A 26,047-nucleotide genomic window follows, 5' to 3' on the forward strand; every position below is an offset into this window, starting at 1 on the left:
TCGATTTATTGTGGTGGGATATAGGAGCGCTGAGAACATTTGCGTATGTTGCGAGCAGGAAGGCTATCACGATATGTCCGGGAGGAAGACTGGATTAGGCGAAATTTTGGTAAACAAGTTCTGTTAGGGCAGGAATTTTGGTGCATACAAGCTGAGACAAGAAGAAAGCGAGCGTTAACTATTTCTGGGGCACTATAAAAATTACGGAGAGCTGGAGGAGGAGGAGATTAGTGTTTAACGTCCCGTCGACAACGAGGTCATTAGAGACGGAGCGCAAGCTCGGGTGAGGGAAGGATGGGGAAGGAAATCGGCCGTGCCCTTTCAAAGGAACCATCCTGGCATTTGCCTGAAGCGATTTAGGGAAATCACGGAAAACCTAAATCAGGATGGCCGGAGACGGGATTGAACCGTCGTCCTTCCGAATGCGAGTCCAGTGGGCTAACCACTGCGCCACCTCGCTCGGTACGAAGAGCTGGACTTGGCTGATATATATATATATATTCCACAAAGCCATGTGACGTAAGAATAACATTGAGAATGTTTTAGATGGCGATGTGTCAGTCAAACTGAAGCGTGTACGTGCTGATGAACGCGTGTGTCAACATGCTCTGTGCTATTCTGCATCTACATCTACATCCATACTCCGCAAGCCACGTGACGGTGTGTGGCGGAGGGTACCTTGAGTACCTCTATCGGTTCTCCCTTCTATTCCATTCTCGTATTGTTCGTGGAAAGAAGGATTGTCGGTATGCCTCTGCGTGGGCTCTAATCTCTCTGATTTTATCCTCATGGTCTCTTCGCGAGATATACGTAGGAAGGAGCAATATACTGCTTGACTCTTCGGTGAAGGTATGTTCTCGAAACTTTGACAAAAGCCCGTACCGAGCTACTGAGCGTCTCTCCTGCAGAGTCTTCCACTGGAGTTTATCTATCATCTCCGTAACGCTTTCGCGATTACTAAATGATCCTGTAACGAAGCGCGCTGCTCTCCGTTGGATCTTCTCTATATCTTCTATCAACCCTATCTGTTACGGATCCCACACTGCTGAGCAGTATTCAAGCAGTGGGCGAACAAGCGTACTGTAACCTACTTCCTTTGTTTTCGGATGCATTTCCTTAGGATTCTTCCAAGAATTCTGCATTCAATGGTAAAGACAAGTGGCGCCTGGAGATGGCTCGAGTATGAGACTGCCGTGAACGCGCTTTGGAATGCTATGACAGTATAACGGTAACCGCATAGAGCAGATTTTCACCTGCGACCGGCGGGCGCGGCTTGGGGCTGTGACAGAGCGCGGTCCTGGACGGACGTCTGTGTGTGATTTGACAGCTGACGGGTGCGTCGTCCGCAAATGGGCGCGAAAGAGGTTGCAGCGTTTGAGCTCTGTAATTGTGTATTCGCTCCCTTCCGATAGGCGTCTAGGTGATTACGTATTGGGATAGGAATTTATCAGAAATGAAGTATGAATGAGGTGGCGCCGCTTGCGGCACGCGGGCGGTGGCCTGTGCGTGGTTTGACAGTTGGCCGGGGCGTAAGTTATCAAATGGTTCAAATGGCTCTGAGCACCATGGGACTTAACAGCTGAGGTCATCCGTCCCCTAGACTTAAACCTAACTAACCTAAGGACATCACACACATCCATGCCCGAGGCAGGATTCCAACCTGCGACCGTAGCAGCCGCGCGGTTCCGGACTGAAGCGCCTAGAACCGAACGGCCACAGCGGCCGGCAAGCGTGTGTTCTGTGATACATATACTCCATCCATAAATAAATTTCTCCCAAATAAATAAAGTACACTCCTTCCTCTCTCCATCAGCGTAGTGTGTGCTGAGTCCTTTTACCACCCGCCCCTAGGAAGAGGTGGCGGTTTGGCGACTTAGGTTCGTGGTGGTGGTGAGTTTCGTTTGCAGCAATTTTCTTGCGTTGGTAGCGAAAACGCAAGTGAGCTTTGTTTACTGGCAGTATTCAAACTTGAAGCCGTTTTCTAGGAGGAAGTGGTGGTCGGGTGGCTGAGGTTAGTACCAGTGTCCTTTCTTTGGCACAATTTTCTATTGTTGGCAGAGAAAGCGCAAGTGACCTTTCTTTACTGCCAGAATTCAAACTCGGCGCCGGTTCCTAGGAAGAGGTGGCGGACTGGACCTTGAAAAGTAGTTGAAACTAGATAGTTGAATGTATAGTGAGCACCTTTTCATACCTATATGAAGTCGAATTACATGGCCAATAGGAGTGCCGCATTCTAGGGGTGGGAGGGTGCTAGGTCATGAATGAACACAGCGCTGATAGTGGGAAAATGTGGAACTTCTCATTTGATCATTAAATATTGAAATTGTAAATTTAATTATTATATATAATGAGAATTGAAATGGAATTAAGTACTTAGGTAATTCGTAGGTTAGATACGCGATGTGAGTGTTAGCTTATTTACAGAAGAGTATGTCCGGCGCGTGTATCAAGGTGGCGGGCGAGGGTGTGTGACGTAAGCGGTCGGACACCCGCGGGGCGGTGGCGCGGCGGGTGTCCGGTTATAACGTACGCGCAAGAGAGAGCAGCCGATCTAGCGTCATCACGCGACATCGCGGAGGCGTCCTCTGGTGTTGACGATATGAACTAAACCACTTGAGCTCTGGAGCTCGTGGTGGATACATCGGGTGCAGTCATCTTGAATAATGGTACTTGCGTCATGATGTGATGTCAGGAGAGCGCGCCCTCTGGCGGCACCGTTATGAAGTAAGGCAGTTGAAGGCCAGACTCAGCGGCGAACACACCTGCCTGAAATTCGTTAACTAATAAAAACAAGTCTGTTTTCCCCACCATTTTCTTTGCGTAGTAGAGATAACTGGGGTGTGACTGTTTCAACTGAAACAGAATTACGATTCCTACATTGCGACGTGATTTCCCATCTTGTGTATAAAGCTGATCGAAACGAAGGGCAAACAACCTGAGGCAATCGAGATATGGCTGTACGGGACAACGCTAAGAGTGCCACTGACGGATAAAATTACAAACAATGACTAAAACGAACAAAGGAAAACAAGTCTCAAGCACTGTAGTATCTCGGCCATGTAATGAGGAGGCGAAACAGGTATAAACTGTTGCTTAACGTTTGTCAAGAAAAGATACTCGGTAGAAGTGGGCGAGCAAGCAGAAGAAAGAAATCTTGGCTCAAAAAGTCAGAGACATGGAGGAACTTTTTCGCAGAAGCAGAAGTGATATATACACTTTAAAAGAATTAGGGGAACGCGAGTATCAGTATTCGATATGTTAAATCTGTTTTGATACAGGCGGTACCTGTAGTCTTACTGTTCAGCTATAGACCTTCGCTGTCAATGAAGGCACCAGTCATTGCCTTGCGCTGTCTATTGTCTGTGATACACAGGCTATGTTATGTAATGTAACAAGTCAAAAGGAAGTGAACACCGGTGCCACAGTTTTTTCTAGCGAGGCACACACATGACAGTTGTCGTCTGTGGACGTTGCATTGAATCAAGGATATGCATTGCGACATCTTAAAGGGGTGCAAGTCGTAAGGAGGGCTCTTTGATCCAAAAAACGGATGGTCTTTTGATGGTGTAGTTTCAAATGGTAATACCTGTCCACTTGTCATCCATAGGTTATGGTCAAGCTACAGGGAGACAGGTCAGTAAACAAGAGGATTGGACGAGCTCGCCGACGCACCACAACCCTACATGGAGAGCCATGTCTGGCCATCTCTGCATTGCGGCGTCGTACAGGTACCGCCAGAGCACGGCAAGACGATCACAGGAGGCCCACTGGAGCCGCTGTGTCCGATCGTACTGCAATCGACAGGTTAACAAGAAAGGACCTTACGACCCAGACGTCGTCTTCGAGTATCCCACTTGACACGACACTCGCGGCTCGCCTTCAGTTCTGCCGTTTCCATGTCAACTGCCAACTTCGTCACTGGCGACTGGCGACAGATATCCTCTGTGATGGCCGTCTTCTTGTGCGGAGACGCAGTGGAGAGCGGTACCTGCCAAATGTCGTTCAGGAAATCAGCATATCACCAAGGTTCTGTGATGTTGTAGAGAGACTTCATTGTTGACAGACAGAGCCTATAATTTTCCACGGTCACCTTGCCGCCAAATACACTCCTGGAAATGGAAAAAAGAACACATTGACACCGGTGTGTCAGACCCACCATACTTGCTCCGGACACTGCGAGAGGGCTGTACAAGCAATGATCACACGCACGGCACAGCGGACACACCAGGAACCGCGGTGTTGGCCGTCGAATGGCGCTAGCTGCGCAGCATTTGTGCACCGCCGCCGTCAGTGTCAGCCAGTTTGCCGTGGCATACGGAGCTCCATCGCAGTCTTTAACACTGGTAGCATGCCGCGACAGCGTGGACGTGAACCGTATGTGCAGTTGACGGACTTTGAGCGAGGGCGTATAGTGGGCATGCGGGAGGCCGGGTGGACGTACCGCCGAGTTGCTCAACACGTGGGGCGTGAGGTCTCCACAGTACATCGATGTTGTCGCCAGTGGTCGGCGGAAGGTGCACGTGCCCGTCGACCTGGGACCGGACCGCAGGGACGCACGGATGCACGCCAAGACCGTAGGATCCTACGCAGTGCCGTAGGGGACCGCACCGCCATTTCCCAGCAAATTAGGGACACTGTTGCTCCTGGGGTATCGGCGAGGACCATTCGCAACCGTCTCCATGAAGCTGGGCTACGGTCCCGCACACCATTAGGCCGTCTTCCGCTCAAGCCCCAACATCGTGCAGCCCGCCTCCAGTGGTGTCGCGACAGGCGTGAATGGAGGGACGAATGGAGACGTGTCGTCTTCAGCGATGAGAGTCGCTTCTGCCTTGGTGCCAATGATGGTCGTATGCGTGTTTGGCGCCGTGCAGGTGAGCGCCACAATCAGGACTGCATACGACCGAGGCACACAGGGCCAACACCCGGCATCATGGTGTGGGGAGCGATCTCCTACACTGACCGTACACAACTGGTGATCGTCCAGGGGACACTGAATAGTGCACGGTACATCCAAACCGTCATCGAACCCATCGTTCTACCATTCCTAGACAGGCATGGGAACTTGCTGTTCCAACAGGACAATGCACGTCCGCATGTATCCCGTGCCACCCAACGTGCTCTAGAAGGTGTAAGTCAACTACCCTGGCCAGCAAGATCTCCGGATCTGTCCCCCATTGAGCATGTTTGGGACTGGATGAAGCGTCGTCTCACGCGGTCTGCACGTCCAGCACGAACGCTGGTCCAACTGAGGCGCCAGGTGGAAATGGCATGGCAAGCCGTTCCACAGGACTACATCCAACATCTCTACGATCGTCTCCATGGGAGAATAGCAGCCTGCATTGCTGCGAAAGGTGGATATACACTGTACTAGTGCCGACATTGTGCATGCTCTGTTGCCTGTGTCTATGTGCCTGTGGGTCTGTCAGTGTGATCATGTGATGTATCTGACCCCAGGAATGTGTCAATAAAGTTTCCCCTTCCTGGGACAATGAATTCACGGTGTTCTTATTTCAATTTCCATGAGTGTAGTACATCGAACAGGCCCTGTTGCACCGTGTGTCGGTTGCTGCATACTGTGTTGGTCCCGAATTTTTTCCAATGCCAGGGCGTATGTGGCGGGAGTCACCAGGGATGACTTGCGAAGCGTGAACTGTGAAGTACTGGAATGGCCGACGCTGAATCCCGACCTATGCCCCACAGCCCACGTGTGGGACATGCTTGACAGATGTGTTCGCGGTCGTTCTGTTCCACCACGGGCTCTGCAAGAACCCTCATGCGCTCTCATTGAAGAATAGGAGCGGATACCACAGGGTGGGTGTGGCACGAAGGTGACAGGTAGTGACAAACGCTCACGGAAGGAGGGCACACGCCTCATTGAAGCTCTTACAGTCCAGTAGGAAGCATCCACGATGACGGGATGAATGATTGTTTCCATTTTTTTTCGATACCTGTCGTACAAAAAAAAATGGCTCTGAGCACTATGGGACTTAACATCTATGGTCATCAGACCCTAGAACTTAGAAGTACTTAAATCTAACTAACCTAAGGACATCACACAACACCCAGTCATCGCGAGGCAGAGAAAATCCCTGACCCCGCCGGGAATCGAACCCGGGAACCCGGGCGTGGGAAGCGAGAACGCTACCGCACGACCACGAGCTGCGGACCTTGTCGTATATTTCAGGTCCTATTATGTAAACTATCGAGAATGTAATGCTATTATGTTGCGTACTTAATGTGCGAATGATAAAGATATTTTTGTATCCCGCCTGGAAGGCCGATCGTGGGTCTGCTCCTGTAAAGTGAAAGGTAGGTTGAATGTAGGAAGCGAGTAGCAGCATGAAAAGGTGAAGTATTTCCGTACTGCGTATGGGATAAAGCTCTTTTACTGTTGTATGGACATACACAAATAATAGTATTACTTAACTTCGCGCACAGATGAGCTCGTGGGTGCGAAGCCGTTCATGTATCAAACCTAACAGTTACCAGTAGTTGGACAAGCTATCAAAAATGGTTCAAATGGGTCTGAGCACCATAAGACATTTGAGGCCATCAGTCCCGTAGAATGGTTCAAATGGCTCTGAGCACTATGGGACCCAACTGCTGAGGTCATTAGTCCCCTAGAACTTAGAACTAGTTAAACCTAACTAACCTAAGGACATCACACACATCCATGCCCGAGACAGGATTCGAACCTGCGACCGTAGCGGTCTCGCGGTTCCGGACTGCAGCGCCAGAACCGCGCGGCCATCAGTCCCGTAGAACTTAGGACTACTTGAAGCTCTCACAGTCCTGTAGGAACCACCCACGATGACGGGAAGAATGATTGTTTACATTTTTTTTTTGGATACCTAACTAACGTAAGGACATGACACACATCCATGCCCGAGGCAGGCTTCGAACCTGCGACCGTAGCGGTCGCGCTCTTCCAGACTGAAGCGCCTAGAACCGCTCGGCCACACCGGCCGGCGACAAACTATCATTGGAGTAACAACGGCAAAACCTGTCATGGCTAGCCCCCTATGAAGCAGAAGCTAAGTTGCTTGGTCGTCTGCTCTTGATCGAATGGGATGAATCTGGAGCGGCGCTCGTAGAGCTGCACAGGGCGCTGTCGTCGGTGTCGGTGTCTTAGTGCCAACTTAAGAACTTGTACCTACGCCGTGGCATCGTAGCTATCGATATCACAGATATAATTTGGTAACATACCCAGTTGTCAATTATTGATCAGTGGAGTGTGGCAGATGCCCAGAGTCATGTTTCCCCAATTCTTTCTAGCTATGTAGCTATTATGATCACTAACGTTTGGAACGGATAGGCGCTAGAAGACGAAGAAGAAGAATGCCACATGATCGGGATAGACAATGATCAGTATTTCGGCGCAATCGCCTGAAGTACACTCATGTTCAGGGAAAGCAGAGCACCTTGAACGACAACAGATAGAACATTCATATTGACAGGACATGTACGTTCTGCAGAAATGATTAGCATTTCAACCATGTGGGCCCGCGGGTAGCGCAGCGCAACATCACCCACCGGTAAAATGTGCTGCAGCTCTCGTTGTTGCTATGAACAGAAGGTATGAATGGATTAGTGTGACTTGAGCAAACGTGCAGGGTGCCTAACAAGCGTATACGCGAACCGTACTGTCAAATCAGTGAGTTTGGAAGAGGGCGAGTTATTGGCATGAGAGAATGTGATGCGTACATACGGGAAATTGCTGCTCGTGCGGGAAGAAGGGTTTCGGCAGTGCAACGGGTGTGTGCAGAATGGCTCACGGAAGCCTGTAGAACACGACGAGATGGGTGATATCGCACCACCTACATATATATATATATATATATATATATATATATATATATATATATATATATATATATATATATATATATATGGTGTTACAAAAAGGTACGGCCAAACTTTCGGGAAAAATTCCTCACTCACAAAGAAAGAAAATATGTTATGTGGACATGTGTCCGGAAACGCTTACTTTCCATGTTAGAGCTCATTTTATTACTTCTCTTCAAATCACATTAATCATGGAATGGAAACACACAGCAACAGAACGTACCAGCGTGACTTCAAACACTTTGTTACAGGAAATGTTCAAAATGTCCTCCTTTAGCGAGGATACATGCATCCACCCTCCGTCGTATGTAATCCCTGATGCGCTGATGCAGCCCTGGAGGATGGCGTATTGTATCACAGCCGCCCACAATACGAGCACGAAGAGTCTCCACATTTGGTAGCGGGGTTGCGTAGACAAGAGCTTTCAAATGCCCCCCATAAATGAAAGTCAAGAGGGTTGAGGTCAGGAGAGCGTGGGGTCCGTGGAATTGGTCCGCCTCTACCAATCCATCGGTCACCGAATCTGTTGTTGAGAAGCGTACGAACACTTCGACTGAAATGTGCAGGAGCTTCATCGTGCATGAACCACATATTCTGTCGTACTTGTAAAGGCACATGTTCTAGCAGCACAGGTAGAGTATCCCGTATGAAATCACGATAACGTGCTCCATTGAGCGTAGGTGGAAGAGCATGGGGCCCAATCGAGACATCACCTACAATGCCTGCCCAAACGTTCACAGAAAATCTGTGTGGATGACGTGATTGCACAATAGCGTGCGGATTCTCGTCAACCCACACATGTTGATTGCGAAAATTTACAATTTGATCACGTTGGAATGAAGCCTCATCCGTAAAGAGAACATTTGCACTGAAATGAGGATTGACACATTGTTGGATCAACCATTCGCAGAAGTGAACCCGTGGAGGCCAATCAGCTGCTGATAGTGCCTGCACACGCTGTACATGGTACGGAAACAACTGGTTCTCCCGTAGCACTCTCCATACAGTGACGTGGTCAACGTTACCTTGTACAGCAGCAACTTCTCTGACGCTGACATTAGGGTTATCGTCAACTGCACGAAGAATTGCCTCGTCCATTGCACGTGTCCTCGTCGTTCTAGGTCTTCCCCAGTCGCGAGTCATAGGCTGGAATGTTCCGTGCTCCCTAAAACGCCGATCAATTGCTTCGAACGTCTTCCTGTTGGGACACCTTCGTTCTGGAAATCTGTGTCGATACAAACGTACCGCGCCACGGCTATTGCCCCGTGCTAATCCATACATCAATTGGGCATCTGCCAACTTCGCGTTTGTAAACATTGCACTGACTCCAAAACCACGTTCGTGATGAACACTAACCTGTTGATGCTACGTACTGATGTGCTTGATGCTAGTATTGTAGATCAATGAGTCGCATGTCAACACAAGCACCGAAGTCAACATTAGCTTCCTTCAATTGGGCCAACTGGCGGTGAATTGAGGAAGTACAGTACATACTGACGAAACTAACATGAGCTTAACATGGAAATTAAGCGTTTCCGGACACATGTCCACATAACATCTTTTCTTTATTTGTGTGTGAGGAATGTTTCCTGAAAGTTTGGCCGTACCTTTTTGTAACTCCCTGTATATATATATATATATATATATATATATATATATATATATATATATATATATATATATATATATCCCCCGAGAAGATCGATACCTCATCCGAATGGCATTGCACGACAGATCTGAGTCGTCCTCGGCTCTGGCGTAACAGTGGAACGGTGTAACACATCGTACACTTCGTGGGATGACAGTCCGTGGCCGTATATTACGGCACGGGCTACGTGCGCGGCCCCCACTTCTTCGCCTATCTTTCTACGAATGTGCGGAAACATGCTACAGGGCAACTGTGTACTGGACAAAGTCACTGGAGACAGGAATGGCATCAGACAGGGTTTTCGGAATAATGCATGTTCTGTTTGCTTGAAAATGATGGCCGCATTTTGGTTCCCCGCAACGGGTGGGAGGGACATTCGCACAAGACATACAGCGCCAACTCGAGGTCTTATGCTCTGGAGTGCTATTGGTTGCAACCACAAATGACAGTTGGTGTGTCCAAGGCACTGTGTCAGTGTGCTCTATGTGAATAACGTCCTGCGACCTGTAGCCATACCCTTTCTGCACAATACCCCGAATGGCGTTTTTCAGCAAGATAATGTACGACCAAATGTTGCAGCATGGTTTCACAGGATGTCAGCCTTTTCCCCTGGTCCGACAGATCTGCCGACTCGTCGCCAACCTAAAAAGTGCGGGATACGGTGAAACGAAGGGTGCATGCTGCGACCCAGAGCGAACCACCACAGATGAAGGTTGGAATCAGGCGAATGGAGCGTGGACGCCGTTCGCGCCTTATACTCGTCGATGCCATCGCGCACGGAGCAAGTTATGAGAGCCCGCGGCGGACCCTGTGCCTACCAGGCAACAGCACACGTGCTGAACCGAGGTGACTGAAATGCTAATCATTTCCGCAGAACGTACTAATGTACACGAATGTAATCAATACGAACGTCCTATCTCTAGTCGTCCAAGGTGTTCTGTTTTCTTGTGAACACGAGTGTAGATAGGAGTAACGTTATCTACATTCCGTACATCAAACAAGATTGCGCAGTGGGTTTCTCATCAGATAACGCATTTGAACGTCGGTTGTTTGCGGCAAGTTCGTGATACGCGTCTTGTGAGGAGCAGGGCCGTTTACCCGCACGTGTCGGAGCTGGACGGCGCCTGGAGAACGGTCTACCTGGACCGCCGCTCTGCTGGCGGCACCGCCATTGGCACGAGAATGTTGGATCGATGGTGAGGTTTCACCGGGACACACCCGCCGTCACGCAGGACGTCGACGGTGGCTCCCGTCTCTAATGACCTCGTGGTCGACGGAACGTGGAACCGTAACCCTCCTCCTTTCCTTCCCTCCCTCAACGGCCCCACGCGACTATCGCCCGAGAGAGCAGACACGCTGTTCAGTCGGCCGTGCAGAAGCGCGCGGCCACGTGGCCCAGCGAGGGTCGGGAAGTGCACTCCGCGAGTACGCATCTACCGCATCTTCCTTCGTCGTCGGCGTTGTCGTTGTTACCGTGAGGCACCGTCATACCAAGTGGAAAGGCGCGTCCATCTTAGAGCATGAGATACGGTAACCTTAAGTCATTGGCAACACACAACGGTCACGGTAGCACCTAATTCCAGAACAGCTGCAGTAGTTATTGTGGTGTCACCGCCAGACACCACACTTGCTAGGTGGTAGCCTTTAAATCGGCCGCGGTCCGTTAGTATACGTCGGACCCACGTGTCGCCACTATCAGTGATTGCAGACCGAGAGCCGCCACACGGCAGGTCGAGTCTAGAGAGACTCCCTAGCACTCGCCCCAGTTGTACAGCCGACTTTGCTAGCGATGGTTCACTGTCTACATACACTCTCATTTGCAGAGACGACAGTTCAGCATAGCCTTCAGCTACGTCATTTACTATAAGTATTCTGAAGAGATAATATTGTGAATCATGTACCGTCAAGAGCGACGTTCATCATTAACGCATTAAAGTTAAGTATCAAACTAATTACGTCCGCTTTGTGAATTCTAATTCCTTGTCATGTTCCAGACCTCACGTCAGTATAGTCCTTCCCTCCTCACGTCAGCCTGCGTGAGCTAAAACGCGTGCATTTCGGCTTCTGCTACTAACGCGGTGTTGGCTCTTCTGCCAACACAACAGTTAGGATCTACGAACTACCCCCTCTTGACCAGGTCCCCAAAACTTAACTCGTAACGAGATCCCTTCGAAGCAAATTGTCATAAAGATCGTCTATAAAGGCTTCGTACAACGATAAGAAATGTTACTGTTTATGGAATAATAACAGATACTACCAAACTGTCTTGTTTCTTCTGTTTTATTTAACGTAACTTTGTTCACAGTTTTATTACGCATTCACCACTCATTCACACTCTGATGTGGAGTATATGCGAGTGCCTGAACCCTAACTCCCAAGTTCCATCGAAACCCTTTGATAAACAGTTTTGGTTGCTCGAGACCAACAGCCAATGATAATGATACAGTATGTTGTAATTCACTCTTCTAGTTTAGCCACCGCCCTCCACGAATGTTTGTTAGGCGTAAGACTACTACACACGTTTCTCTCCGGTGCGCTATTGTTAAGGCTTCGCGTAAAAGTTAACGTTTTTCTCCTTTTCATAAATTGGAGCCAGCTCTCCGCGATATAATTTTAAAAAAAAAATCTCAATACCGCGTCCCTCGTGAGATGTCTATAGATTTATCCCGGAACTGACCGCCCTGTAGGTGTACTCAATTTAATGGCCACACTTCGCTATCCGCGATATCGTGTAACTAAATGTCCTTTTGTTACTCTGATCGTATACCGTAGTTATTTAAAGCTCGCCCCTATATTTTCTCACAACGCACAATTAGCACTTCTTTACTTGTTTATTTCTAAGAGTAAACGAAAAAATGAGGCCGTATCATCGGCTTCGTCGATATAAAGCAAAACACCTCAATGTACCCAATTTTACCTCTTCTTATAGGATCGGTGGGAATTTTAGGAGATGGGACCTGGATAAACTGAAAGAACCAGAGGTTGTACAGAGTTTCAGGGAGAGCATAAGGGAGCAATTGACGGGAATGGGGGAAAGAAATACAATAGAAGAAGAATGGGTAGCTTTGAGGGATGAAATAGTGAAGGCAGCAGAGGATCAAATAGGTAAAAATATGAGGGCTAGTAGAAACCCTTTGGTAACAGAAAAAATATTGAATTTAATTGATGAAAAGAGAAAATATAAAAATGCAGTAAATGAAGCAGACAAAAAGGAATACAAACGTCTCAAAAATGATATCGACAGGAAGTGCAAAATGGCTAATCAGGGAGGGTTAGAGGACAAATGTAAGGATGTAGAGGCTTATCTCACGAGAGGTAAGATAGATACTGCCTACAGGAAAATTAAAGAAACCTTTGGAGAAAGGAGAACCACTTGCATGAATATCAAGAGCTTTGATGGAAACCCAGTTCTAAGCAAAGAAGGGAAAACAGAAAGGTGGAAGGAGTATATAGATGTTGTATACAAGGGCGATCTACTTGAGGCCAATATTATGGAACTGGAAGAGGATGTAGATGAAGATGAAATGGGAAATAGGATACTGCATGAAGGGTTTGACAGAGCACTGAAAGACCTGCGTCGAAACAAGGCCCCCGGAGTAGACAACATTCCATTAGAACTACTGACAGCCATGGGAGAGCCAGTCCTGACGAAACTCTACCATCTGGTGAGCAAGATGTATGAGACGGCGAAATACCCTCAGACTTCAAGAAGAATATAATAATTATAATCCCAAAGAAAGCAGGTGTTGACAAATGTGAAAATTACCGAACTATCAGTTTAATAAGTCACAGCTGCAAAATACTAACGCGGATTCTTTACAGACGAATGGAAAAACTGATAGAAGCCGACCTCTGGGAGGGTCAGTTAGGATTCCGTAGAAATGTTGGGACACGTGAGTCAATACTGACCCTACGACTTATCTTAGAAGAAAGATTAAGGAAAGGCAAACCTACGTTCCTAGCATTCGTAGACTTGGAGAAAGTTTTTGACAATGTTGACTGGAATACTCTCTTTCAAATTCTGAAGGTGGCAGGGGTAACATACAGGGAGCGAAAGGCTATTTACAATTTGTACAAAAAGCAGATGGCAGTTATAAGAGTCGAGGGGTATGAAAGGGAAGCAGTAGTTGGGAAGGGAGTGAGACAGGGTTGTAGCCTATCCCCGATGCTATTCAATCTGTATATTGAGCAAGCAATAAAGGAAACAAAAGAAAAGTTCGGAGTAGGTATTAAAATCCATGGAGAAGAAATAAAAATTTTGAGGTTCGCCGACGATATTGTAATTCTGTCAGAGACAGCAAAGGACTTGGAAGAGCAGTTGAACGGAATGGACAGTGTCTTGAAACGAGGATATAAGATGAACATCAACAAAATCAAAACGAGGATAATGCAATGTAGTCGAATTAAGTCGGGTGATGCTGAGGGAATTAGATTAGGAATGAGACACGTAAAGTAGTAAACGAGTTTTGCTATTTGGGGAGCAAAATAACTGATGATGGTGGAAGTAGAGAGGATATAAAATGTAGACCGGCAATGGCAAGGAAAGTGTTTCTGAAGGAGAGAAATTTGTTAACATCGAGTATAGATTTAAGTGTCAGGAAGTCGTTTCTGAAAGTATTTGTATGGAGTGTAGCCATGCATGGAAGTGAAACGTGGACGATAAATAGTTTAGATAAGAAGAGAATAGAAGCTTTCGAAATGTGGTGCTACAGAAGAATGCTGAAGATTAGATGGGTAGATGATATAACTAATGAGGAGGTATTGAATAGAATTGGGGAGAAGAGGAGCTTGTGGCACAACTTGACTAGAAGAAGGGATCGGTTGGTAGGACATGTTCTGAGGCATCGAGGGATCACCAGTTTAGTATTGGAGGGCAGCGTGGAGGGTAAAAATCGTAGAGGGAGACCAGGAGATGAATACACTAAGCAGATTCAGAAGGATGTAGGCTGCAGTAGGTACTGGGAGATGAAGAAGCTTGCACAGGATAGAGTAGCATGGAGAGCTGCATCAAACTAGTCTCAGGACTGAAGACCACAACAACAACATATAGGATCAGCTACCTTACTCATTAATTTACTACATATTATTTCCAATAACACTAAACAGGTATCGCCGTTATATTTTTTAATTGTATTCAAAAGGATGTTATTATTATAATGACCGACCAAATCGTAACAAATCGCGCGGCGTGCGTTTTTAACGATAGCTTTACACTCGCCCAGCCTTTATTCATGCAGTATTATATATAAATATACAGACAGGACGGAAAGATCGATCTCTCTACCGTAACCAATAGAGGCAAATACGCTATTCAAGTTCCGTTACATCTGTCTTGAGTCGTATTGTTACACGCAGACGTGTCTTTGTGGGTAGGCTCTGGGGAGAGTTGCTCCCATCTTCGTCGCTGGGCCCTCCAACGTGGCCCTACGGTGAGGGCCGCCATCGGGTACACGACGCAGTCACCTCTCCTTCGCACAGGTAGTAGCTTGAACAGCAGCTATTACATTTGCGACACGGCAAGGCCGCTGGTTCTTGTCTACCTTCGGAGTCTCCACGACGTCATCTTCGAACGAGATAATGTTAGACCCCCGGGCCGCTGGTGCTTCCCCGACTTCCCTTCGCGTCGCCAGCACACTCCACACAGATCTCTCCCTTACTGGAAACTTGTGGCGACGGGCTCCTGAGAGGCCGGCAGTCCCCCACTCACCAGCCACTGCGCTTCACCAACCGTGGAACAGAGCTGAAGGCGGATGACGTCACACACCCCGTTCTGTCATTCGAGCGCGGTTTTGACTGCGCGCTCAGCTGAGTTGAGCCATTGTTGCCTGTAGAGTTGGAAACTGTTCACATCCCCCCCCCTCACGCTCCCCCGCCACCAAAGTTAACTACATTATTCTTGGCACACTGCACACTAGGGGCTACACACGGCCCCACGCTAGTCTGATGGCGGATCGCCACTCACCGTTTGTTCCTGTGACTTTTTTCCCTCGTCTGTAAAAAAACTGAAATGATAACGTGGCACTGATGGCCGGGAGGCCGCATCAGAGGAAGTTCGACTGCCGGGTGCAAATCTTGTTTCACTGGGAGACATGCGAGCCGGAGATGATGAGCTGGTGATGAGGACACCACAACCCCACCCACTCCACGAGCGGAGAAAATCTCCAACCCGGCTGGGAATCGAACCCAGACCCGCAGCATGGTAGGTAAACATGTCACCACTCAGCTAAGCAGGCTGACTCTTTGTCTTTAATTCCCTGCAGATGAGGAGGTAACGTTTAGGTAAAAAAAATACACTCTTGTAATTATATTTGTTAAACAAAATTAAAATCTGTTAAAGAAATATGATCGATCGTTTTTTTTTTTTTCATTTTATTTTGTGGCTCCTACATAGTCACAGACAGCGGTTCCTACGGTACTAGCAACTCTATACAAGCCTGCTGTACAAGCACAATAACTGAAATTTAATTATTTTTTTCTTCAATTTTAAAGGCTGGCAGTTTGGAAGAGAACGCCACTCGTCTTGGTGATGGGCTACGGTTGGTAGTCTGCCAAAGACAGTCTGAGATCTTCCTCCAATGGACTTTCCAAACCTTAGACACAGGACCTAATTTCGAGCGTAAGTATTTCTAGCCATGGCAGTGAAAATTGTGACATTTAGCTAAAAATCCACTCATTTCTCGCCATAAGTAACTTTTCAGTGATGTATTCAGTTCAGTACATTTTCTCCCTTCATTAGCACACTCCTTCCTCAGATTGCCATTACGGAATGTCTGTAAAGTGTCCACATTTTGCTCCCATAATCTCTTAATTGGACTCTAAACGCATTCCATCCACAAACATCTTTAAATGTGAGAATAGCCGGAAGTCAGAGAGTTCTGTTTTAACAATTAGTGGGTCAAAGGTGGTTACGCACACTGGAGCAATATTGCCTCGTACAGACTTCACCGACTACTTTCTTACGTCCAGCTCATACAGAACACTTGCTAATAATAACTAGTCATTGCTTTACCCTGAAGTACAGAGTGTTTGCAACGATACATGGTGACACAGAAACTGAGTCGATATAAGAAAGGCTGTGCCCAGCTTTCCATTATATGCGTATACATTGATAATGACTGGGCCAAATATCTCACAAAATAAGTATCAAACGAAAAAACTGCAAAGAACGAAACTCGTCTAGCTTCAAGGGGGAAACCAGATGCCGCTATGATTGGCCCGCTAGATGGCGCTGCCATACGTCAAACGCATATCAACTGCGTTTTTTAAATAGGAACCCCCACTTTTTATTACATATTCCTGTAGTATGTAAAGAAATGTGAATGTTTCAGCTGGACCAATTTTCTCGCTTTGTGATAGATGGCACTGTAATAGTCACAAACATACAAGTACGTGGTATCACGTAACATTCCGCCAGTGCGGACGGTATTTGCTTCGTGATACATTACCCGTGTTAAAATGGACCGTTTACCAATTGCGGAAAAGGTCAATATCGTGTTGATGTATGGGTATTGTAATCAAAATGCCCAACGTGCGTGTGCTATGTATGCTGCTCGGTATCCTGGACGCCATCATCCAAGTGTCCGGACCGTTCGCCGGATAGTTACGATATTTAAGGAAACAGGAAGTGTTCAGCCCCATGTGAAGCGTCAACCACGACCTGCAACAAATGATGATGCCCAAGTAGGTGTTTTAGCTGCTGTCGCGGCTAATCCGCACATCAGTAGCAGACAAACTACGCGAGAATCGGGAATCTCAGAAATGTCGGTGTTGAGAATGCTACAACAACACCGATTGCGCCCGTACCATATTTCTATGCGCCAGGAATTGCATGGCGACGACTTTGAACGTCGTGTACAGTTCTGCCACTGGGCACAAGAGAAATTACGGGACGATGGCAGATTTTTTTGCACTCGTTCTATTTAGCGACGAAGCGTCATTCACCAACAGCAGTAACGTAAACCGGCATAATATGCACTATTGGGCAGCCGAAAATCCACGATGGGTGCGACAAGTGGAACATCAGCGATCGTGGCTGTTTAATGCATGGTACGGCATTATGGGATGAAGGATAATTGGCCCTCATTTTATCTATCGCAATCTAAATGGTGCAATGTATGCTGATTTCCTATGTAATGTTACTACAAGATGTTTCACTGCATGACAGAATGGCGATGTACTCCCAACATGATGGATGTCCGGCACATAGCTCGCGTGCAGTTGAAGCGGTATTGAATAGCATATTTCATGACAGGTGGATTGTTCGTCGAAGCATCATACCATGTCCCGCACGTTCACCGGATCTGACGTCCTCGGATTTCTTTCTCTGGGGAAAGTTGAAGGATATTTGCTATCGTGATCCACCGACAACGCCTGACAGCATGCGTCAGCGCATTGTCAATGCATGTGCGAAAATTACGGAAGGCGAACTACTCGCTGTTGAGAGGAATGTCGTTACACGTATTGCCAAATGGATTGAGGTTGACGGACATCATTTAGAGCATTTATTGCATTAATGTGGTATTCACAGGTAATCACGCTGTAACAGCATGCATTCTCAGAAATGATAAGTTCACAAATGTACATGTATGACATTGGAATAACGAAAATAAAAAGTTCAAACGTACCTACGTTCTGCATTTTAATTTAAAAAACCTACCTGTTGCGAACTGTTCGTCTAAAACTGTGAGTCATATGTTTGTGACTATTACAGCGCCACCTATCACAAAGAGAAAAAAGTGGTCCAACTAAAACATTCATATTTCTTTACGTACTGCACGAATATGTAATAAAAATGGGGGTTCCTATTTAAAAAAACGCAGTTGACATCCGTTTGAGCTATGGCAGCGCCATCTTGCGGTCCAATCAGACCGCCATCTGGTTTCGTCCTAGCTAGACAAGTTTCGTTCTTTGTAGTTTTTTCGTTTGACGCATATTTCGCGAGATATTTTTGTTGTTCAGGAGTATGACCAATTCCTGCAAAAGGGCTCAGGTTCAAATTTTTCGTCATCATTGGTAAATAAACTAATAACATCATTTCACTTGGTTCACCTTTGATTTTTATTCTTGGTTATAGCTACGTTCACACTGACATAAAATTACGCACTGCAGCCACCCTCAGTAATACTACAACTATATGCAAAAACTTCGATGCAGAACATACGTATCTTTATCATAATGAGTCTTGAAACCAATTACCATTTGGAATTTATACACTGAAGGAGCTTAAAAAGCGTTGCTCTTGAACATACCAGTGTTTTATTGGTTTTGAGTTTTACATTTTAATTTTTTCAGTAATAAGTACTTTTCTACAGTGGAATGTTTGATTATAAAGTCAGGTATTCTTACTAAGGTAATTTTAAAATACATGTAATTTTAAGTACAGTTTACTGATTTGGCTTCAGTGAGACACATGCCTACTTTTGTGTTAGAATTGTGATGTTAACCATATTTTAATTATCCTGTTTTACAGACAAATCTTAGTCCTAACAGTTCTCAAAATGTACAAAAAAGATAGCTATAAAATTGTTTTGCACCAAATGCTCAGAATTTTAAGTTTAGCAACATGTAGATAAATGACAATAGTGAACTTATTTTCAGATGAAACGAATTGAAAATAACAAACGGGGAAATAATAATTATTGCAAAATGGTTATAATAGCATCTGGAATAACTAGAAACATCTTTGAGCTTCAAAATACATTTAAAACGTTGCACTTAGTGTAATATGTATTCATTATTGTTGAAATATTCGAAGAGAAAAGTTATATTAATATATTTTTGGTTGTAGATGAATAATATGCCTCTACATATTTGGAAATAACAAAATGAAAAATGAAGATAAAATGTGTTATAGCACACTGAAATTGCAGAATAATAATTAATTCAAAAGCGTAACCGTTTTTATCATTACTTAATAGTTTGCACTATGTGAATCAACAAACCCGTTCCAGTAAATAAATTATTCACCTTCAGATGTTAAATTTCTGACATCAATAAGGAATTTATTATAAACTACATTTTTGCAGCTAAAATAGAAGGCACGAAGCCCATTGCGATTGCAGGGACTAATAGGGCTGGGATTTACTATATTTATACAAGGAAGTTTTACAGGTATTTTCATTTGACACAGCTGATAACGGACAACCAGTATTGTAAGTACTTGTACCTAGTATGAACTTCCGTTCCTGATGCTACTTTGGTCTCGTAATTATTATGTATTAGCTTTTATAATTAGTCTTTTGTGTAAATTTTGCAACTGTTATATGATGACGACTCAAAACCCGCCATAAATGAACTTTTTAGCGATCAAGACATTTCCATATTACTAAATACCAAGTCTGGATGGTCACATACCTTACAAATGGAAGACTTCATCAGTCAAATGGAAGTCACTGGATTTTATTTCATGACCGCCATCTTGGTAAACATGTTCCGCTACGGCCGATTTATCAGTACTCATATATCCCAGCCGAGTGTTAACAGTTCTTTTCGTGATGCAAATATAAACCAGTGCACAACAACAAGGAATTTTATATACATCCAGTGCAGCCAAAGGATGTCGTGTACCTTTTGCCAGTTTTAAACTTCCTATCTTCCTGGTAGGTCTGAAGACAGTTTCGACATCGTACTTGTTCAATATTCTCCCGGCGCGATCTTTGATATTAGTAAGGAATGGAAGGAAAACTTTCCCCTTGGGCGGCCACTGTCCCTCCTTAGGGAGCCTTCCCTAGGGAGCCCTCCCTAGGACCAAGTGCCCCCCTATCTTCTTGCTAGAATAACCATTCTTCCTGAATGTACAACTTCGCCTTTTAAGTAAGGCTATTCACAAATTTCGTATGCCATGTCAACAAAGGTTTTAATCACACGTCTTTTTATTCTGGGATGGTGGTTAGAATCTTTACGTAGATAACATGGCCTAACATATCGTCCCCACATTTGATAACAGACTCAACCAAGTTGGCTGTTATTCTCCGTCTCCATGGTCAATTGGATCTTCGGACTGATACTGTTGAGATGTGTCAGGAAGGCATCCAACTGCTCTGCATCATGTGTCCATACTGCCAAAGTATCTCGACATGACGACACCACCTGTCAGTCTGCAACGCCCACTGTTCAAAGTTTTCCATAAACAAATTGGCCGCAGCCGGAATAAGAGGACTACCCATAGTCACCCCGTCAATTTGTTCATAAAAATCATTATTTTATTGAAAGTAGGTTGTGGTAAGGCAGTGTCTGAATAAATCCACAATATATGCTGGAACAATTTCCGCTATGCATGAGATAGTTTCGTTCATCGGAATCATGGTAAATAACAACACAACATCAAAGCTAACAAGGATACCACCTGATTCTTCAAAAAGAATGGTTGTTCTAACAAGGAGGAACTGATGAGCGATCAAAAAATTTTACTAGTAACAAAGTTACGAAAGTGAGCTGTAGGTAAAAAATATTGACTTCCACTGCTCTAGAGAAGTGATTACTCGCAATGCGCTTATCCATCATAATATTTCTAGGCACTGTACGTGGCCAAAGTGTTCGGTTACAATAATGTTAAATCAGTGTTCACTTCGCAGTTAGTTCCACAAGGAAGAGCACGCCATAATGTTAAATATAACGTTCGCAGCGACATCTCTGCTAGTGGTCTCGAATCTACCCAATCGCTATTGCACAGTGTATAGATAAACACTGTGAGAGTTTAATGTCTAGTTTTGTCGGTTGCAGTTTAAAATATCTGAAGCATTTGATACGCTGAAAAAATGTGCACTATTTTTCAAAAATGTCTTCTGAGGTCCGTTAAGAAGCTATTTGTTTCGAACGAGACGATCTGGGTGCTTCAAGAGGATAACGAACCGAAACATCGCAGCCGTCTCTCTAGAACGTGGAAATAAGACAATGGGGTGTCCACGATGGATTGGCCTGCAGTGTCTCCGGATGCAAATCCGACTGGAAATGTTTGGTCGTATATTAAGATGAAGATTAAAGGAAAGTCAATATACGTTTGAAGCAGCTGTCATATAAAATCAGGACGATGGAAAGACCTTTATCGAGAGAATGTGCAGAAAATATTGTGAAAAGCATGCCTACAATGGTGCCAAGTTACAATCTATAATGGCGGCGACTGGATTAACTGTTATGAAATTGTGCAGTTAGTAATAATATGTATTTTCACGTAAACGTATATTTACAATAGTGCCTTTCATTTCATACACATAACGGCGTACACTTTTTTGTGGCATTGACTCTATTTTCAATAATTCGCATCATCTGGCACGAGTAATAAAATAGCGACGCAAAGATAAGATTTTTAAACATCTCTTCTCAAACAGCCTCCTCTCTCACTAATCCGGAAAGGCAGATTTTCATAACCCATTCGTGCTAGAGAAGTGACACTCGGAAACAGATATTTGATTAGGTTAGCAAAATAGCGTCAGGTCTAACATGGAAACACGACAGCGAACATCGCATTCGGATGCCGAAACTAGATTTTTGTCTTCCGCAAACTATGTCGCCCGTAAACTTGGTGATGGACGGGTGCCGTGTGACAGCGCATAAAAATTTCTTAATCTTATATTATCGATTCACACTACATTTGCGTCATTACTTCACATCACGTTTACTTCATTACCGAACTTACACTAGTTACGCTACACACAAACACAGCTGTTTGAGGGGAATCGTACACTTGTTGTACCCAGAATTGCTGATTGTTTTAACCAGAACTTGTACTTCATGTTAATAACACCTGCTTAACATAATACACGGTCGGATAATTTAATAATCAACGAACTGACAATTTATGGACATCGATGTTATGGACGTGAGGCCTTATATTTCAGAGAATGAGATTTGCAGTCTATTGCTTAGTGATGTCAGTGCTAATATGGAAAGTTGCTCTCCATAAAATTCTAACTTGCCCTTCCTTTTACTTTTCCTTACTATATGGAAATGTATCTCATTAGTGTCAAACACTCCTTTGTGTAAGAAGATGTTCATGATGGACTTTGTCACAACATGTTACTAATTATCTGGTGTGATGGTTCCATGTTATTCAAGGCTAATTATTGGTCACTGAAGGTGTACTCTGAAAAATATTTCATGTCAATAATTGGTAATTACATACATATTCATAAGCTTCGTGATGTTGCAATGCATATATAGACAATTTGTATTCGTTGTCTGCACACAAAAATACATTACATGTGATTAATGGACAGCATATAAAGCGAGGTGTCATAGACAGCTGCAGAAAAGAAATATATTATGTACTATTGATTATCAGTGAGAATACTTATTGATGGTGTGTTGTACTTATAAAAACATTTATAATACACTATAAGCATGACAAGGTAGAAACATCAAAATTGAAATTCGATTACCTATACACTTTGTCAACATAAATGTCATGAGATGACAATATGAAGAAAGCTCCCTGGTTGGAATCATTGGTCCCTACTTGGCAGACTGGTCTTTTCACAACTGTCGAACCTCTTGAATACTTATGTTGTTAGACTAATTATCACTCATACACATTAGTCAGCCATTGATTTAACCAAAACTGTACATAAATCAAATTAGTGTTTACTTGTGCTATACACTATATGACGTGTAGTTCGACACCAAGAAAGAATCTTTTTGTGTAAAAATATGAACATATATTGATTCATTTTGATATTCTGGTTACTTGTAAATATGTCTACCAAAGGCCGGCCGGTGTGGGCGAGCGGTTCTAGGCGCTGCAGTCTGGAACCGCGCGACCGCTACGGTCGCAGGTTCGAATCCTGCCTCGGGCATGGATGTGTGTGATGTCCTTAGGTTAGTTAGGTTTAAGTAGGTCTAAGTTCTAGGGGACTGATGACCTCAGCAGTTAAGTCCCATAGTGCTCAGAACCATTTGAACCATTTTGTGTACCAAACTATGAGAAACTCTGACCCAAACCATCTTTGGTGAACCACATATGCATCTCCATCGCTAGAACAAAGAAAGAGTCCACTCACGTTGTAATACTGGGAGTATTTTATTTATCAATTGTAACTCTGTCCATATGGTGTCACCAGCATTGTATCTAACTTGTGTCTACACGTACTTACTACGAGCACCGACTGTTGTATAATCTTGTCTGTAATATCTGTTACGTGTTCTGCTTGAAAATTGCGTATTTCCAGAAATAACACAATGAACTGAGTCGACCTATTCCTGATCTCTACAAACAAAAGTGGGACACTCCGAGATGCACCATGGAAAACTTACGTGCTAATACAAATGTATGTAAATGAAACATCTTAAGAAATGTAACTCTTATCTCAGTGACACTCACTCATTAAGCTGTCGACACACGAAAATAATATTTTTAAGAATTTTCATTGTCACTAGCAGCACTGCACTTAATGTACAGATAGTAGCATTATTATAATCGTCATCAGACACATTGGCAGAAACATACCTCAAAGACATCATTATCTCAAACGTTAAAAGATGCAACACACTGCTTATTTCTGCTCGTTGCATGGCTGCAAGAGTCTTGCACATAAATTGTATGTGCAATGTTCTGTTGTGGGGGGGGGGGGGGGGGGAGTGTAAAACGTGGCAGAATGGAGCTAGGCAAAACGAATCTATCAATACCTCTTTCAACCACAGTTTACGGTGTTCATATCGTATTTATTCACAGGGAACAACTTTTAGCTTTATATACAAACATATGAGACGCATAAAACATTTGTACTCTTGCAGAATCGTATTTAACTATTTTGTGATTTAAACTGCTAAAACATTAACGAAAGTATCCGGTGCAATTGTCAGAACATAAACAGGCACCAGAATCTAGATTTCACGGCCTACCGAAGTAAAAACCATTAGCTCTGTAAAAATTATTTCTAATGATGTTGCTGAAAACACGTCATCAATCTTTAATTCACGAAATCCCATTGTAATTCGTGCTTTCATAGCCGTCATTGTTATTGTCATTATCTTTATGTAATCCCACATCATAATATTAAATGAGTCATAAAATTATTAACTTGTGAAAACCTCTGAGTCCTACCAATGTTTATTTCACCAGTAAACTGATTAAATTCATAAAAGTTTAATTGTAATTTGTCAAAAAATAAGTGTGTAATAATACTATTAAATATGTTAATTGCTGATATATATTTATACTGTGGCAACTGTACCAGAGGGGACAGTGCAGTGAGCTGTGTTCAGAAGGTGAATTTGGTGTCTGTTGACGCAAAATCACGCTGTCTTGTACACAGTTGTAAAACAGTTCCAAAAATATGAGAGTATATTTTACTCAAAAATTATTGTGCCAAGCCTGGTTTCAAAAGTGTATACAGATCTTCTTGCAGCGTAAAGAACCACAAGAAATCATCGTTTCTCGAGTCAGGAGATTGAGCTACACCCACGCATACACCAGATGAGACCAGTGTTACAACGTTACATATACTGACTAGGGTCATGCTTGAAGTAAGCATGTCTTAAAGAAAAGGGTTACTTGGTTACAGTACTGCTACAACATTGATTAATAGTTATAGTTGTTACAGTATGGTTGCAACATGGGTTAACTTTTACAGGTTTATTGTTAAAGTTTTCTTAGTTAATTACTACAGTATTTTTTTTTTTAATTTCCTACAAATATTTGCATTTCTTACATTCAGAAACATGATGACATCATAAAAAAGAGGCAGCATTATGTTGTCATCATCGTGACATCGTTAAAAACGGGGCGTGTGCGATAAGCATGTAAACTAAAGGTCGGTGACATCCAACATGATCAATGACTTGTAAACAAAATGGGACGGAATCTAGGTCACTTCCTTTTTTCATGATGTCACAATGATGACATCACAAGTCACAACACTTTTTATGATGTTATCGAGAGCCGAGTACGGGGAATTAAAGAATAGAGGGAATTTTAAAAAATACTAAAAAAGCTCCAATAATTAATCCATAACAATTAACCCATGTGACAGCTTCACTATAACAGCTGTAACATTAATCCACGTTGCAGCAATAGTGTAACAACTGCAACAGTAGCTCTCCTATTTTTAAGATCTAGTAGCTGACACCCTGGTAGCTAACACCACCGTAGCTAACATCCCAGCAGCTAATATCTCTGCATCTCTGCATCTACATACATATTCCGCAACTCCCCGTGCGGTGCGTGGCTGAGGGTATACTGTACCACTACTAGTCATTTCCCTTCCTGATCCACTAGCAGACAGAGCGATGGGAAAACAACCGTCTATATGCCTGCCTCCGCATGAGCCCTAATTTCTCGTATCTTCTCGTTACAGTCCTTACGGGAAATTTGTGTTGGCGGTAGTAGAATCGTTCTGCAGTCAGCCACAGATACCAGTTCTCTAAATTTTCTCAACTGTTTTCCTCGGAAAGAACTCGCCTCCCCTCCAGGGATTCCCATTTGAGTTCGAAAAGCATCTCTGTAATACGTGCGTGTTGTTGGAACCTACCGGTAACAAATCTAGCAGACCGCCTGTGAATTGCTTCTATGTCTTCCTTGATTCCGACCTGATTCCCAAACACACGAGCAGTACTCAAGAA

Source organism: Schistocerca piceifrons, chromosome 8 (genome assembly GCF_021461385.2).
Source record: "Schistocerca piceifrons isolate TAMUIC-IGC-003096 chromosome 8, iqSchPice1.1, whole genome shotgun sequence".
Taxonomy (NCBI): domain Eukaryota; kingdom Metazoa; phylum Arthropoda; class Insecta; order Orthoptera; family Acrididae; genus Schistocerca; species Schistocerca piceifrons.